The following is a 16,164-nucleotide window of genomic DNA, read 5'->3' on the forward strand; positions in this document are numbered from 1 at the left end:
GAGAGAGTGATAAGAAGGAGGACATGGAGAGAGGGAGCTCAAACCATGTCCATGTAACAGAGCCAGACTCTTGCCAGCCATCTTGTAAGATTTATTGGACGCAGCCCCTCTCTCCAAATTATAAACCAATAGACGTGTCATCCTGATAAATGGAGAAGGGTTCTGGGTTATTTCTGGGGGTTTCTAAGGAGCGTATTGAGAGCAAACATTCCCAACACCGGTCCTAATTCAAGGACAGCTGTTTTTCAAAGCTGGGATACTTCATTCACAAAAATTCTGTGTTGATTTTATGTCTTTTGATTGATTCAGTTTGGGTCAACAGAGCTGGAAATCACCAGGGTTTGCCTACACAAATCCAGGAAACCACCTCCGCCTCTGAAATTCAGCACATTTTTTAGCTCTTATCCTGAAGTCCAAAATCCCACTTTCAATGTTCATTCAGTCTGGGATTTCACGCTGCGCCTCTCTTTGTGATCAGATAATTTATACATTTGTTCATCTTTTACACCTTTCGTGGGGGCTATGAGTGTGAGGCGCCGGCAAAGGTTTGCAAAGATGATAGCACCTGTTAGCTAAAGAGGGCTCAATCATGAGCAGTCACGCATCACCTCACTGCGATCCCACCATGTGGGAAAGCGGGCAAGATATGCACACTGGGCCCAAACTGCAGTGGGGGAGCAGTGTAGCTGTCCTAATTGGAAATGGCCTGCAGCTCTGGTAAAATATACACAGAGAAGAAGAAGGGGATAAAACATGGGCAGGTAGAAGATCAAGACCTCAGAGCATCTTTTCTGGGTATGTGTTTCTGTGCGTATGCAACAAAGAGCTTCTGCGCAAACATATGGATGCAAAGGCACACACTAACATACATATCCTTCCACAAACTCATGCTAATCCATGTGCAGTAATGTAATATATGCACAGCAGTCCCCTGAGGCTCAGCACATCCATGAGGAAAGAACGCTAAGAGAGAAATTCCTCCTTCTAGTGAGTCTTATTAGCATACCTGTTGGAACAACACACCTCAGGCCTTTCTTTCACGTGTACAGTTTTCTCAGACATGGAGGAGAGAAGAGATAGAGGATGTGTAGAGGTAAGAGAAAACAGCCAACACATCCTCATACCAAAATGACAGAATAGGTCTATTTCCAATGACTCCCAAAACGACCTATGAGTGTTTTCAGCGCCCTCTAGAGGAGGGATCGGGAACAAAAGAAGGACCCACAGGACCGTTTTATAATATAATGATGTTTTATGGTGTGACAACACTGTGGTTAAGGTCTGGTTAGGTTTAGGCACAAAAACCATTTGGTTAGGGTTAAGGAAAGATCATGGTTTGGACACCCGAGCCGCAGCCACTTAAGATGTAAACATCGGTGAAATACGCTGCTTCCTGCAGGGAAAAACACACCCGAGTCGCAGCGATTTTCGTGGGGGAGGACACTTGGTTTGAAGCGGGAGGCGAACAGTGGAACAGCAGCCACTTTTTGCCTTTTTTACCATCTTGCTAACTATCTAGCCATCCCCCCTACCTGCCTCCCCATGATAAGAAAGTTACCTTATATTGATGTCACCTGAACAGCATCACTTCCCTAGGTCATGATTACAACGGACACAAGATGACATAAACATAAGCATAAGTGGTTTTTGCCGGTCTGAATTTTAGACCTATAGTTTCATTTTTCTTGTGAGGACAGGCTGAAACAGCAGGTGTTGTTACCCTGCAGGACCATCTTACCTGTGCAGCTTTTTCTCTCTGAACTTAAAAGACTACAGTGGATCTTAAAGGCATCATGGGGTAGCGGCGATTGTGAATTCTAACCCATTGCACCTCCAGACTCAAACACAAACTGACTACATATAATAGCGTGTTGCAGGCTGTGTCTTATGTTTTTTTCTATTAGTCCAGTGCCTCTGCCAGTCAGTCAGTGAGGCAGGCTGGGCAGAGAAGCAACAGAGAGGACGTTCGGAACTGTGACAGCAAACTGAGAGAGGCGCCTTTGATCAGGGCAGCTCTGTGACTCCACACAGCCCTATTTACTCTGGTCTCCCTGACACACAGCTGCCCTATTGTCACAAAGCACGGAGAGGCTTCAGGACCCTCTTCCTCACCTCCTCTATGGCCCACTGTTAGTTTGACAAGCTGAAGCCAGGCTTGATTTCTCCCACGGCTAGTGTGCCAAAGAATATCTGCAGAACTAAAGCCCAAACAAAATTCTCAATTAAAAAAGCATTCATGAAAATGTGGGAGTCAGAGAGAAAAAAGTATTCAATCAGCATATTGTGCACAATTACAGAGCAGGAATAAAGAAACATGCTTTTCCTAATGAGCTCAGGATAAAATTCCCCCACCATGCCATGTTGGCTTTTCATGGCCTGATTTCACATCCATTTATCCGCCCCCTCACATCAAATGGGCTTGAGAATTTATGCTTTTCTACAACAGTGGTGCTATCAAAGCGGAAAGCTGCCTTTGGATGGGAGAAGAGATAATAAAAGGGGTATACGACTGGATCAATACCACAGCACTCGTTTGTGTTCAGCCAACAGCATAAAGGTGTAACAGAGACTGAAGCGCTTGAGCCAGATGGCAAGAAGATATGGTCTTGTAAAAAAAAAAAAAAAAAGTTTTGTAGGTTTAATTTTGTTTCCATTCCCTGAAAGAGTAATTTAGGTGCATGTGGCTAGAACATTTTTTTTGAAATGGCATTGCATTATGTTTACGCTCTGCTGCTGTTTGGTTGAATATCTTCTTTTTTTCTCTGTTTGATTTTTTTTTTGTTGTTGTTTTCTTTTCTTTTCACTCATGTGCGCAGGACACAGACACCAAGGCGGAGCTGGATCACATACAGCTTTGGCTCTCTAAAGCTGATTGAATTCCTAAGCCCATTTCCCTTCAGAAAGGGAACGAGAGAAAGCAAAAAATTATGCATCTCCCAGGCACTCCAAGACTATATTCTTTCTTTTCATTCTCTCCCCAATTTAACTGTGTAACAAAATACCAAGCCCAGATTGAATGATAGGACCTTTTTATTCACTTTGTTGTACTTAAGACAAGAAGGATTCTTTTTTCTCAACTGTGAGAGCAAAAACAAAACTTTTATTTAATTTCCTCGGAAAACCTAATTTGAACTTTTTAAAGGGACGAGCTGAGTGAGGGCAGGGTTTTGAGTTATTGATTTCTGCATATTTCCTCAAAGGGAATGCTTTGCAGCTACACAAATGAGCACATAATGCTATCCCCATGATGCATTTTGATTGGATTACTCCAGTATCAAGGAAGGAGGCGGCTCAATATGTTGGCAGTTCAGTGAGAAGAGAGTACATGCTCAGATTGGATTGATTTAGCAGCCCGCGTCACTGGAGCGCTTGTTACTCACCAGCCAAATTATCCTGAAAACCCAAGCAAATTAACCCTAATATCTGTGTTGAGAGCCAGCCTGAATGTGTTTGTGCAGCAGTGTCCAACAAATGTGTCATCCATTGTGATTGTGGTGGAACTCTCAGAGGAATTGTAGTTGCAGTCAGCTACACCGTTTAATGATAGTGAGTCTCCTACAAGAAGTACATCTGCAAAGAGTATTAGTCATGCTTCTGTTTTTTTCCTTACAAATGACACATAAGGGCAGTTCTGTTTCATGTGATTCCCCAGATGGATTAGCACTGCAGCTCAGTGGGAGATTGAAGCTTGTCCACTGTTGCCTTCCTTTGCTGCTTAGAGGGGTCATGAATATGCCGCAGAGAATGGCTGGGGTCCATTCAACCGCTCTACATTTTATTGAGAACAAAACTGACTTGGTGGAAAAGGAAAAATAAAGAGAGTGGAGAATGGGGAGAAAGAAAGACATAGGGAGAATAATAGGAGTATTTGTTGTAATGGAAGCGAGAAGTCACGGCAGTGTCAAAGGGAAAGACTTTGTTGATGACGGAAACACTGAAGTGTATTGTCAGCCTTGGTGGAGAGCAGTGCAAATGAAAGTTTGGAGGGTGAAAGGATTGGCGGAGTGGGATAATGAGGAGGCTAGGGTTGGCAAGACAGATGTACATTGTACAGTGAGGATGAGAAAGAATCAGAGAGGGAGACAAAAAAAAAGGTGAGATACAGATACGGCTGCAAACTCGACTCATGTATTATTGCTGACCGTATTGATTGAGCTGGGAAAACAGAAAAAAGAGAACCACTGGGTTGAAACTGAGTAGTGATGGATGGGAGCAATGGAACGGAGGATGACAATGGTGTTATTTAGACGAATGAAGCATTCATTCTCCACAGTGAACGACATCCTACAGCCTAGTGAGTAGTGTGAGTAATGTATATACAGTAGCTCATCCCCACTTTGTAAACAACATCCCTTCATAGGTTTACATAAGGGAGTCGTTGTTATCCCTTTAGGTTAGAGGCAGATGATCTACTAACAGAATGATTGTCATCAACACTCCCAGGGAGGGCAAACTGCATGTTTACCATCGCTGATTGTTTTTTGAATGACTAATACAGGCAAATACAAAATGGTTGTTGTTGTCTGTACCACTTTTACCCCACAGGCCATAACCTCTCACAGAGGCAATTAGAAAGACGTAGACATGTGAACAGAGGGAGTTGCTCGTCTGGCTCCCTCTCCCCGAGGGGGAAAACCACTGTCTGTGACCTTGAGCAAGGTACGCAATTTTCAGTCGGTGAGCATGTGACAAGAGCAGCAATTGCGTTGAACAGAGGGTCTTATCAATGTGGGAGTCATCTCATCAAGCTGACATGCAGATAATAATATGGCTGAAATAAGAGAAAGACAAAATGTTTGGGAAGAAAAGCTTTCGGCTCAGCATGTGTGTCTGTGGATGAGCTCTTGTCCTTGGCCCTGACCATAGTTTAATTCGTGTTTGTGTTGATTCTGTGCGATTGTGTGCGTACCTGCAATGTGCCCAACAGTGTGTTTCTATTGTGTTTGCGTGCGTGCCTGTATAAGACTGCGCATGAGTGATCTGTGGCTAGAACCATCCCTCAGGTGTCTGATATCTGATCGCCTGGATTGATCGGCCCAAGGAGAGCGTGACATTCAGCTCGTACTATTGTGCCGCAAGCTTAGCCAATAAGGCTGTGGAGCAACAGCGGTGGAGCCCTTTGTTACAGGAAGTTAATTAGGCCTGCTCGAACCACACAAGTGAAAAAATAAAGAAAAGACAGGGTAGCTATGAGGAGTCATGTTGATTTCCCAGCAGTGGATGACTGTACGATGGAGCTTTCCGAAGCTATGATGCAGGGAGAGGGGCGGTGGGAGTGGGGGAGGTTCCCGCTTTCTGCTGTAAGGTGAGTCCCCAGGGAAGGCAGCTCTGTCTTCAGACGAGACGCAGAGGCTTTTAGTGGGGCTCCAGGTAGCACAGGTGGTGCCCCTGCATGCATTGATCTCTAAGTGCTGTTACTATAGGGAATGTCATCCATGACAATGGAATACACCCAGGCATGGCTATAAGACATGGTGCATTGTAACCACATAGTGGAGGCTGTGCACAGAGTATATGGCATTTCTGTCAATATGTCTGTATGTCAAATGAAAAGTGCATGAAATGCTGACTACTATAATGGAAAGTAAGGGTCAAAGATATTATATAGTACTCTCACCTACTTCTCGAATCTCTACACTGGCTTCTAGTAAAACCTGAGCTTAAAATACTACTACTACTGATTGTCTATGATTTGCTGTGATTTTAGGCACTAAATAAATATTTGAAAGTCTTTAAGGATATGAACCCTCTTCTGGCAACGATCTGTTCCCAGCGCCGAAAACAATACATAGAGATGCAGTATTAAGTTGTTATGCTTACTTTCCCTTATTTTGGTTTATGCATTATGTAAAGCTCTTGCACTTGAATTGCACTGAATCTGACCTCGCCTTACAAGGCAGTGTCTGTTTTGTGTTATAGCCTGATGTAATATAATGTTTCTTTATGTGAAGTCATTTAGGACTACAGATAGTGCTCAGTCCATCGATTCAATGAATGGTCTGTGGTCCATGAGGGCCACTTTTTCACAGCAGAGCACTGGGACACTGACAGCTATCTCCCATTCAGTTGCACTGTTTTTTTCGTCTTTTATAAGATTCCTCTGACAAAGTGCTCTCAGTAACTGTCATCTGGGAAAAGGTTCTCCAGGAAGACCTATGCTCACATAACTTGACACGATAGATAATCTTCTTATAGAAAGGTTCTTTTATCAAGAGTTTAATTCTATTAGAAGAGAATTAATAGCAGGAGTTATCGTGAGCTCCAGAGTGGTGCCAGAAGTTGCAGTGGATCCCCCTGGATCTAGATCCAGAGTCCTTCCAGTGGAGGATCCCACAAGACATCATTAACATTATCTTGGCTGGCTGACTGGAGGGACATATTCTTTCTAATTCCACCGCAACGTCTTGAGTAATCCCCAGTCACCAAACTCTCTTTAAAATACCAAATAGTGGTCTGGTCATTCCCGACTAAATGAGGGAACTCAAGGTTAGTAAAAGCAGAAAAAGGATTTTATACATAATTGATGAAACATTATTCAGTTTATGTTTCTGTGTGGATCCACTATGTTGTTTGATGCCAGCAATAACAGTATTTTTCTAGCCGGCATAGCTCTGCTGACATCATAGTCCACATTGTGCATTTGGTCTGGCCAGCAGCCACGGTCATCAGTGGCAGTTATGCCTGTCTTTGATCATCAGCTGGGAGGGCAAAGCCTCACACTTCACAGCACCTGGTTGCCTCACGCCCCTGCATAGCGCACAACTACCTGTCTTTCCCTGCAGCCTGCTGTGTCCTTCCAAACTCCTTTAGCTACTGCTGCACTCCAGATGTCCACCACGGTAAACAGGATGGAGCAGTGGGTGGTTGTGAAAAAGGAACATTTTGTAAATATAGTGTTGTCATACAGATACATGCAGCAATACTTAATCAAATTCAGCACTACAGCCCAAAAGACCCCTGTGCCTTGTTGTTTAAACTATTTCCACTTACACGAAAATATTTGTGTTCTAAAAAAAACAATGTCAAAAGTCTGTGTAATTCTAATTAGAGGCTGGAGGAATGAACCAAAGGAGCAGAATAAGATGAATAATTTTGTGGTGAGGCAGACTGTCAGTGACACTATTGAACATGTGGCCTCAGAGGCTGCCCAGCTAATGTAATTGCATATATTTTAGTCACTACTTGTTTAGCTCTCAAAGATCAAAAGCCATAATGGACGTTTTCTTAATGTGTGTCTATTTTCGGAGGTCAATGCGTCCTTTTTTCAACGGCCATAATTTATGCCGGGCACCTAGTAAGCCTTTCATAATTTGCTAATGTAGCATTTCAGTTCTGAGGTCAGCTGTAATAACACATTCCTCTGAACAATTAGCCTTATCCAGGGTTTTGCTCAGAAAGCACTATTAATGTTCCATTCCAATTTGTTATTGGTAAACACTGTGAAATTGCATGAGTCAACAGCTTCACTGTGGACCTGATTTGCATGAGTTTGGCTTTTGAAACAACATCCTCCTTCTTAAAGAATGTTTTAGTTGGTACCATCTGGTCTTTAGTTTAGTGCTGTATCAAGCACTGAATAGTCATTCTCCCACTAAGAATGGAAGGTTTCAATTTTCATCTCAATATAGACGTCTGTAGCGTTGAGCATAAGTGAGTTAATCCTAATGACTGTTTTGTGGATGGACTAACATCCATCTTGCCTGTAGATCTCTTTTAGTTTTTGCTGTGAAGAGTGTTTATTTTTCTCATTCTGAAATGCCAAACTTTACAGGCCATAAAATTCTCTGCTACATAGAGTGGCAGTGAATGTATCGAATGTGTATTTTTATCACGCCTTTGAAAATGGGTGGCTGCCAAGTGGAAGGATAATAAGATGTGGAACGTGCGGGTGAATTTTAAAACAATTCCAATTTTGCCCTCCGTTTCCATTATCATAATCTTCAAAGATGCTTGTCTTGTTCATTTTGCTCATGACCCTGGCAAGTAAGTCATTGAATTTCCTGAAATAACTGCAAATAAGAGAGCCATCATTAAGATCCCCAGCGTGTAGGAGTGATAGGACAGCAGAGACTTTGGATATGAAAGGACATCCAGTTGATGGCTTTGCAAATGATCTGAACTCCACTCATGACATGAATGCCAATCTGTCAAGTTTTTCTCTTCTTTGTGCAGTGCTGACTGACCCCCATCATTAGATGAGTGCTGAGAGATGCTCAGCTTGTGGCACTGCTGAAGTGAAAGCGAGTAGCGTGTTTTTATACATGGTTTAAGTGTTGTAATATACAGGGTGATTCTGATAGGTAACATTGTAACTAGAAGTTAATCAGCACAGATGTTCTCTCATAGGAATATTTTATTGAGAGGAAATATTTGACTCAGTGTTGGGGCTGTTTTTGGGGGCTTGTTGCCGGGGATATTTTGCCTGGAACCCTGTGTCTGGACCGCAAGCGTATCAGACGCGTTTTTTACTCGCACATCTCACGCAACTGGTACGTCCTCATTTTAATCTATGCAGCTGTCGTGCAGGCTCATGTCTCAGCTGTGTTACCGCGACCTGAAGTGTTTATTTACACTTTAAGTGTTTTTTCCTCCGTTTTTTACGCGCATAACTACAATTATTGTGTGTTGGGCTCTGGGAACTTCCAAAACGCAGATGACCTACGTTGAACACTGCACCTGAACGCCTCCATTGTAGACACACAGAGGGAGCACTCGCTGCTGCTGCTGCTCACGCTACACTTGCGGTCTAGACATGAGGTAACATGGGGTGATGATTGATGTTTTGTTTTTTTTTTCTATTATGTATTGCTGCAATACACCTGAGTTTTGGTCCAGAACTGAACAATACCTTTTTGAATAATTTTGTTTGAGGAATCTAAACATTCTGTTTATTTAATCAACAAATGCCAAACTACTTAAAGTTTCAGTACCTGTGTCAGCTTAACACAGGCCGTGGATCAGCCCTGTTTCTCTCACTGTATACGCACATAACCGAGAGTAAAATAGTTAAAAATAAGACTATTAAACAGTAAAAAGCAAACAAACAACATAACATAAGCAACAAAACACATTAGAAACTAGTGGAAGTGTCTCCACAGTGTAGAAGCCACAACTTCAAAGGCACAATCGCTTTTTGTTTTAAGTCGAGAGCAAGGGACAACCAGTAAGCCCTGGTCAGAAGACCTAAGTGACCTGCTGGTGATATATGGATGGAGCAAGTCACAAATGTACACAGGTGCCTGATGTGAGTCGTCCTGCTGGACCTGGTTAAGAGTCTTGCAACATCATTCTACTATTTGTAGATGGTCCAAAGATGACTTGCTGAGGCAGGTGAAAAGGGAATTACAGTGGTCCAACTGGGATGAAATAAAAGTGTGAATAATCATCTCAAGCTCAGGTTGCAACACAATAGACATGAGTTTGGCGATGGAAGAAACATATACAGGTCAACGACTTAGTATGTTGATCAAAGTACATAGCCTGATCAAATATAACACCAAGACTTCTAAGAGTCTGTTTTCTTCTGTAGTGTAACTACAGTGATTATGTATTGGGCTCTGAGCTCTGCCTTGACCTATACTCCATACTGTGCCTGAAGGCATCCTGTGTAGACAGAAGACTGAAGCCACAGAAGATAGTGCTTTGTGGGCTGTGAAGACAGACAGCTACAATTGTTTTGCATAAATAAAATACCTTCTATAATGTGCAACATTGCCAGATCAAGATAAATCTGTAAAGTAAAATAACAGTAAGAATCTGGCTAAGAAGTTGATGCAAACTTTCAATACTTTAGTGTTTTCAAAACTCAATGCTACAGACATATTTCAGGCATTTACTCAAAGGTCTAGAGCCTCGATACTCAGCCCTTTTCACCGAAGGCAACAACCATTTATGAGTCTTTTTGTCGAGTGTAACAATTTCGGTGGGTTGAGTGCAGAGTGCAGTGTTAAGATTATAATGATGTTTACTTGGACAATGTTTCAGAAAACATTTTGGCAACAGTAGAACAAGGGCAGGAACACTGTGACCATAGAGAAGTAGTGTTTGTGGGTGTACTGAGGGGCATAGATGAGGGACAGTTGTGTGTTGATGTGGGGATGATGCCAAATTCATGTCAGATGAGATGGATGGGAAAGAGTCCCATGTCTACAACTTGCGATACTTCTTGTCAACACACAGCTCAAGACGCTCGTATGAATACAGAGTTGGCATGAGTGAGAATTAACAATATGGTGCGTTGACAACATAACACTATATCCACTACATTTGGGTTTAATCAAAATGAGAAACGGACTTTGGCAGACGTGAGGCGTCCCTATTTGCCAGATTTTCAGGAAGTTTCCCAGTCATAATTATGACTTGGAAGTTGTCATGAATGCTATTTGCAAGTCATGTGTAATTTCAATAACTCCAATATGGCATGAAAGCAGCATGAGGAGCAGGTGTGCAGGGTGTGGAGATCAGGTAACTAGGAATGTCCGAGGGCTTCTGGTGGACAGGTGGAGAATAAAGGACTGGAAAGTATTACAATATAATTACTATAAGGGCCTATGAGAAGTGAGAGATGAAGGGAGGCACAGAAACACATGATAGTAGATTATGAATTTCCTCTCCTGAGAAGTGTTGGTATCATGCTAAACTTTTTGAAATTAGCATAGTTCAGCATTGAACTAGCAGCATCCTTGACACATAAACCCCGCATGTATCACATTTTTGCATCCGGAGGAGACAATATGTAATGAGTTTTGCCTTCCGTATCATTATGAGAGGATCATTAGGAAAGGATCATTTCAGACCATCAGATCATCAAAGAGAACTGGCCAATGAACCAAGCCAAAGCTGTTCCACTTGGAAATAAATTAATGACAATACTCAATTCTGTTTCATTGTGTTCTGTCTAATTTGCTGATTGTGTTGTTGTAGTATAGACCAGGACTTTAAACTTTAGTAGTAGATCAAATGGAGGATATGCGACCCAAATTCTATTTGATGAATCAATTCTTCTCTTCATATTGACTCATTATGTTCAATTATTTTCACTCTGTGATAACATATTTAGAGAATGTTATCAGTAAAGTAAATATTGAGATAAAACAGGATAATAACAACCGCTGCAGCAGGCATCCCAATGGGAATATGATTACGGTTGCATTGTTCATTTTTAGTTACATTATTCAGTTTATTCAGAATTAAGAATGATTGATTTATTTTTTTTGCATAGTATATACTGTATACACCGTATATTTGTAGGGTATCACTCATAACCCTGTTACATCACTAATTACATGTTACCCACAGTAAGCATGATGATTGCAGAGCTTTGTTTCTGTTTCTGTAGATAGGGGATCGTTGGCAGGCCTGGGGCTTCCATTGCACAGTTTAACTAGCTTCCACCAAAACACACAGAGCCCCAAGGTGAGCAGGAGTATCCATACTTGGCCTACTTAGCTGAACTTCCCTTGTTCTCTGCTGATCTCGCCAACATTTCTCTTCCCTTAAAATCATATCATCATAATTTATTCTAATATTTCTTGTATTTTAAGATGTGGTAAAAAATTATTTTTAATTTCCCACCACAGCACAAAATGAGATCTTGTAGTGGTGTGGTCAGATAATTGACCAACAACAAAGACTGAAACATGAATTTACAATTTGCTAGGATTTTCTTAACTCAGCTGCTGTTCATATTTCAGTTTTCAACTGCTCCAGAAGGAAGGTTGTCCTGTCTTTTGGTTCTGTGCTCTAATTAACTATCCTACTAGTGTCTATTTTGAGAATTGAGTTTATTATTTTTTGTCATTTACAGACCTCTAAAATGTTTTTTTTTTACATCTCCTTAACCACTGTTAGAGGTCAGTAAGAATGATACAGTTTACATATTAAACACCACAGTTAAGTATATTTCAAGTTATACATTAATGCTTAGTGTCATTCTGTTATCATTCTTTTATGAAATTGTGTGCATACATGATGTCACGTGTGGCCCATGCAACCTCAGGATTCCCATCAATGCTCCAAAACCCTCTCAGCACATTTTATATGTTTGATCTTTTTTAAAATGCCCTTATGCTCCACTGCACAGATGAACTCTCACTGTATTACAATAGCAGCTGAGACTAAAATGTCATATAGTTATTAAGGCTGTCAAAGTTAACGCAATAATAACACGTTAACACAAATTCATTTTAACACCACTCATTTTTTTGATACCATTAACAGAGGTTCTGTTATGGGGATTTAGATTATAAGACTATTGTCTGAGTCACACTCTGGAGCAGGAGGTGGCGATTATGCACCAATAAGCTGGATGCCAACTGCCGTAAAACAAGAAGAAGAAAAAGAAGGCTGCGCTATAAGTCAGATGGCAACTAGCAAGGAACGATGGATGAAGAAAAAGGTATTTTGAATGGCAAGTTTAGCCTCAAAGCCCTGTCAGATGGGTCTGTTGACAAAGTTATCTGTAGTTACTGTCGATGGGAACTGAGTTACCACTGGAGTACATCTAGTCTTACTAGGGTGACCAGATGTCTGTGACAGTCCTGAATGCTTTTAAAATGAAACAGAAGTTGCAGTCATGAGGACAGGGGAAGTTTAGCTGCAGGCAGTCACGGAGAAGGAGTGATCTGACATGCGCATCACGCAGACAGATGTGAGAGACGCCGCACTGATGAAATGAATAAAATAGAATGAATTTAATGTAATATGATAATATTACATATTACTGTGCATTACAACGCAGTCATGTTTTTCTCCTTATAACAGACAGTTGACATCATGAACAAAAATAATTTTTTAGTATTGAGTTTTTACTTTCACATGTTTTACTGTTGGTTGACACTGAATGTAATGTACTGGAGGCCACACCTACCAACTCCCCATTCTCATGCATTCACCCTTAGTCTTAAATACCATTTGTTAGCGAGGCACATAGCTAATGCTAATGTAGGCAGCCTCGTTAGTGTGCAAGGGAAACCCATAGACAAACCTACAAGTAGCAGGCTTTCAACAGCAATAGCTAAATGGGTAACTACAGCTTGCAGGCCAGTAAACATTGTGGAGGATGAAGGTCTGTATGAAATAATTCGGATTACATCCAACGATTGCATTTGAATTGCCATTGAGAGCCACCAGCCTATCGAAGATACACAACCTGTGTGATGACCAAAGAGCGAAAGTAATTTTCTTTCTTATACTCCCTTTCCACTATTTCCTGCTCACTTTATTTAGTGTTTGCTTTATTCTTTATTATCCTGTTTTTATCCCATAACACAAGTGGATGTTTTTGTGAGCCATTTTTCCCATGTGAGGTTAGACCCGATTACATTGTGTGATTTGCTTTTGAAGTGAGAGATCCAGGGAGTGATCTTTAATCAGTACTAAAGTAATGGAAAATTTAGTTGGCCAATGTGCCCATCTGTTTCCTGTTGGGTTTGAGTTTGCCATAAGTTATGATTTGAGCATATTTTTAAAAAGCTAAATGCTTTACCTGTGAGGTTTCTTACAATCTTTGTCATTGTTTTGTGTTGTTAATTGATTTCCAACAATAAATGCATACATTTGCATGAAGCAAGCTTATCTTGCCCGCTCCCATGTTGATAAGAGTAATAACACTTGAAAAATGTCCCTTTATGGTAAATTTTGAACAGATAAAAAAAGAATTAATTTGCAATTAATCACGATTAACTATGAATAGTCATGCGATTAATCACAATTAAATATTTTAATCAATTGACAGCCCTAATATTTGTCTATAGTGAATTTGTCCTGTAGTTCCCCCTTGCACAGTTGTCCTTGTTCTATAGAACATGTGCAGATACAAAGAGGTAGTGTAGAGACACAACACTGACATATAAAAAAATGTATTAGTGTTAGTTATAAGTGTGTACACCAGAAAATAAAATCCAGTACTGCTTTGAAAATGACTAAATAAGGTTATTTTATTTCCAATTAGAAACAGAACTACTTTCTGCAGCTGTAACACTAAGGTGAGGGGTGCAGGGTCGATAAGAGGCATATAAAATACTCATGATGAAAAGCAAAACCAGCACTTACACTCAAGGTTCCTTTACTCTAGGACTTGGTGCATAGCAGTTTGGGATCAAGGGACACAGCTGGGGACAAAGAAAACTATGTTGGCTGTGATTTGCTGCTGTTATATACATACCAAGCACAGTTCTAACTGGCACTGCAGAAAAACTAAAAGTGGTGGGGAGAAAAATGCAATGCAGCACTTTGATCCATTTTCAGGTGTGTCGTGGCCACATGGCACTACTGTGATATAAATTGCCGTAGAGGTACAGTAAATAAATAAAAAACAAAGTCGCTAGACCACATTTGAGGTTATAGGATTGTGATTTAACTCAATATTCACACAGAGGACAAGGTAACAAGCATAAAATCCCCTACACCTGGCTGTGGCGCGTGTCCAATTGACTGTCGGCAGCACGGAGCCGGCAGCAGCAGCGGGCCTGGGGACTAAAGCGACATGCCACATGCTTTTTTTCTCCACTGGTGCTACTCCCATTGAGACTTATTGTTTTATTCTGTCACTTATTCGCTTCATGGCTGCCTTAATCTAATGCAATTTAAGCCACTTACATTTTTCATACAGTGCACATTAGCGAGTTAGTACTGCCTGAGTGGGCCAGGTTAAGGACCTTCCTGAAGGGCATTGTCACTGTTACACACTCCCTCATCTTGGGACTTATTTGCTGTCTTATACACTTCCTTTTTTCTTTCTCTTCCTCTCTGTCCCCCAGTGTGGAGTGGATGCAAGGGCTACTTCACACTGTGGCTCCTCAATAGGTGGCTCAAAACCCATTTGCAGGCTTGAATGACCTGGTTCTACTCCAAAATACAGCCTTTTGTTTTCATGACTTTTTTTCTCTTTTATTGACTGGACAGTATATCACACTGCATGTGAGGAAAGGCCTAGAGTGAGGTGGTACTGGAAATAAAGACAAACATAAATCTCTCAGTGGCTCACCTAAGCCAGAGCATAATGCTATCTTGTGAATGACAGAGTTGTGGCTTAACATTAACATCACACATACAGTAGCTGCCAGAATGGAGATAATGAATTGTATGGGTTTATGTGTGTGTGTGTGTGTGTCTGTGCCTTTATTTGTGTGTGTTTAAGAGCATGTTCAGCCCTGATGAGCATGTTCAACCTTGTACAACGATCCTCCCCTTCCTCACTTAAGACAGCTTGTTAACTTATGGGGCAGCAGTCCAAGGCCAGATCTTACTTTACTTTCAGTATTCAGTATTGCATAAGAGTGATGTTTTACTTATAGAGCTCTGTGTGCGGATTAAGCAGCCCATGTGAGATAAACCTGTCAGATGCAGTACGTGGAGCAGAAAGCCAATGTTAGCTTGCCTTTTAAATATTAACAAATAAAAAAATATGCTGTATTTATAAATACTGGTAGCAGGGAATTTAATGGCCTTGTACTCAATCATTCTTTTGCTAACTTCTTCCCCTCCCTTTTTCTCATTTTCTTGTTTTTGCTGCCTCCATCCTTCTCCTCCATCCCATTGGTCTATCACACCATCCTGGCAGTTGTCAGAGATGGAGGAGAGTATTCTGGCTGTAGAAACTCACATCGATCCGCTCACCCGCAGTCCACACCCAAACCTGCTGACTCCCAGCAGAAAATAAAGGGAGACAAAAAAAAAAAGTCAACCCTCAGCTCTTTTCTTCCCTCCCCACTTCTCCGTTATCACAGCTATCAACAATACAGGTCACTCCTGCACTCTTTGGTCCCCTTTCCTTCCTCGTGATCATACCTGCCATTTTCTGTCTCACCCCTTTCTCCCCTGACAACACTTCCCCTACATCAGATGTGACTTTTCTCTGTGTTTGCTCCGCTGTTCAGCATTTTTTTTATCCTAAGATCCAATTTTCCAATTCCCCTCCCCATCTCTCATATTTCTACCTCCTGCCCATCTATCTTTCACACTCTCCTCTTTGCATCTGCTCTTTTCTGCTTCCCTCTGCACATCTATTGCTTTGTGTACACAAACACAGACACACACACACATTCATCTCTTTCTGTCTTCCCCTCCTGCTGTTTGTAGCCCATATTGGAGGCTCAGTCATAGGGGATTAGCCACAGACTTGATCAGAGTCTCTGCGGTTGCCAAGGTTGAATCTGTGGCATG

At 41.4% G+C, this 16,164-nt stretch overlaps 1 protein-coding gene across 1 annotated transcript in view; it reads left to right on the forward strand.

The window, feature by feature from the left end:
• The window catches only part of iglon5 (IgLON family member 5), a 102,565-nt gene that overhangs the window by 19,271 nt on the left and 67,130 nt on the right, over nt 1-16,164 (forward strand). The gene's annotated exons all lie outside the window — the stretch shown is intronic.

Source organism: Thunnus thynnus, chromosome 10 (genome assembly GCF_963924715.1).
Source record: "Thunnus thynnus chromosome 10, fThuThy2.1, whole genome shotgun sequence".
Classification (NCBI taxonomy): domain Eukaryota; kingdom Metazoa; phylum Chordata; class Actinopteri; order Scombriformes; family Scombridae; genus Thunnus; species Thunnus thynnus.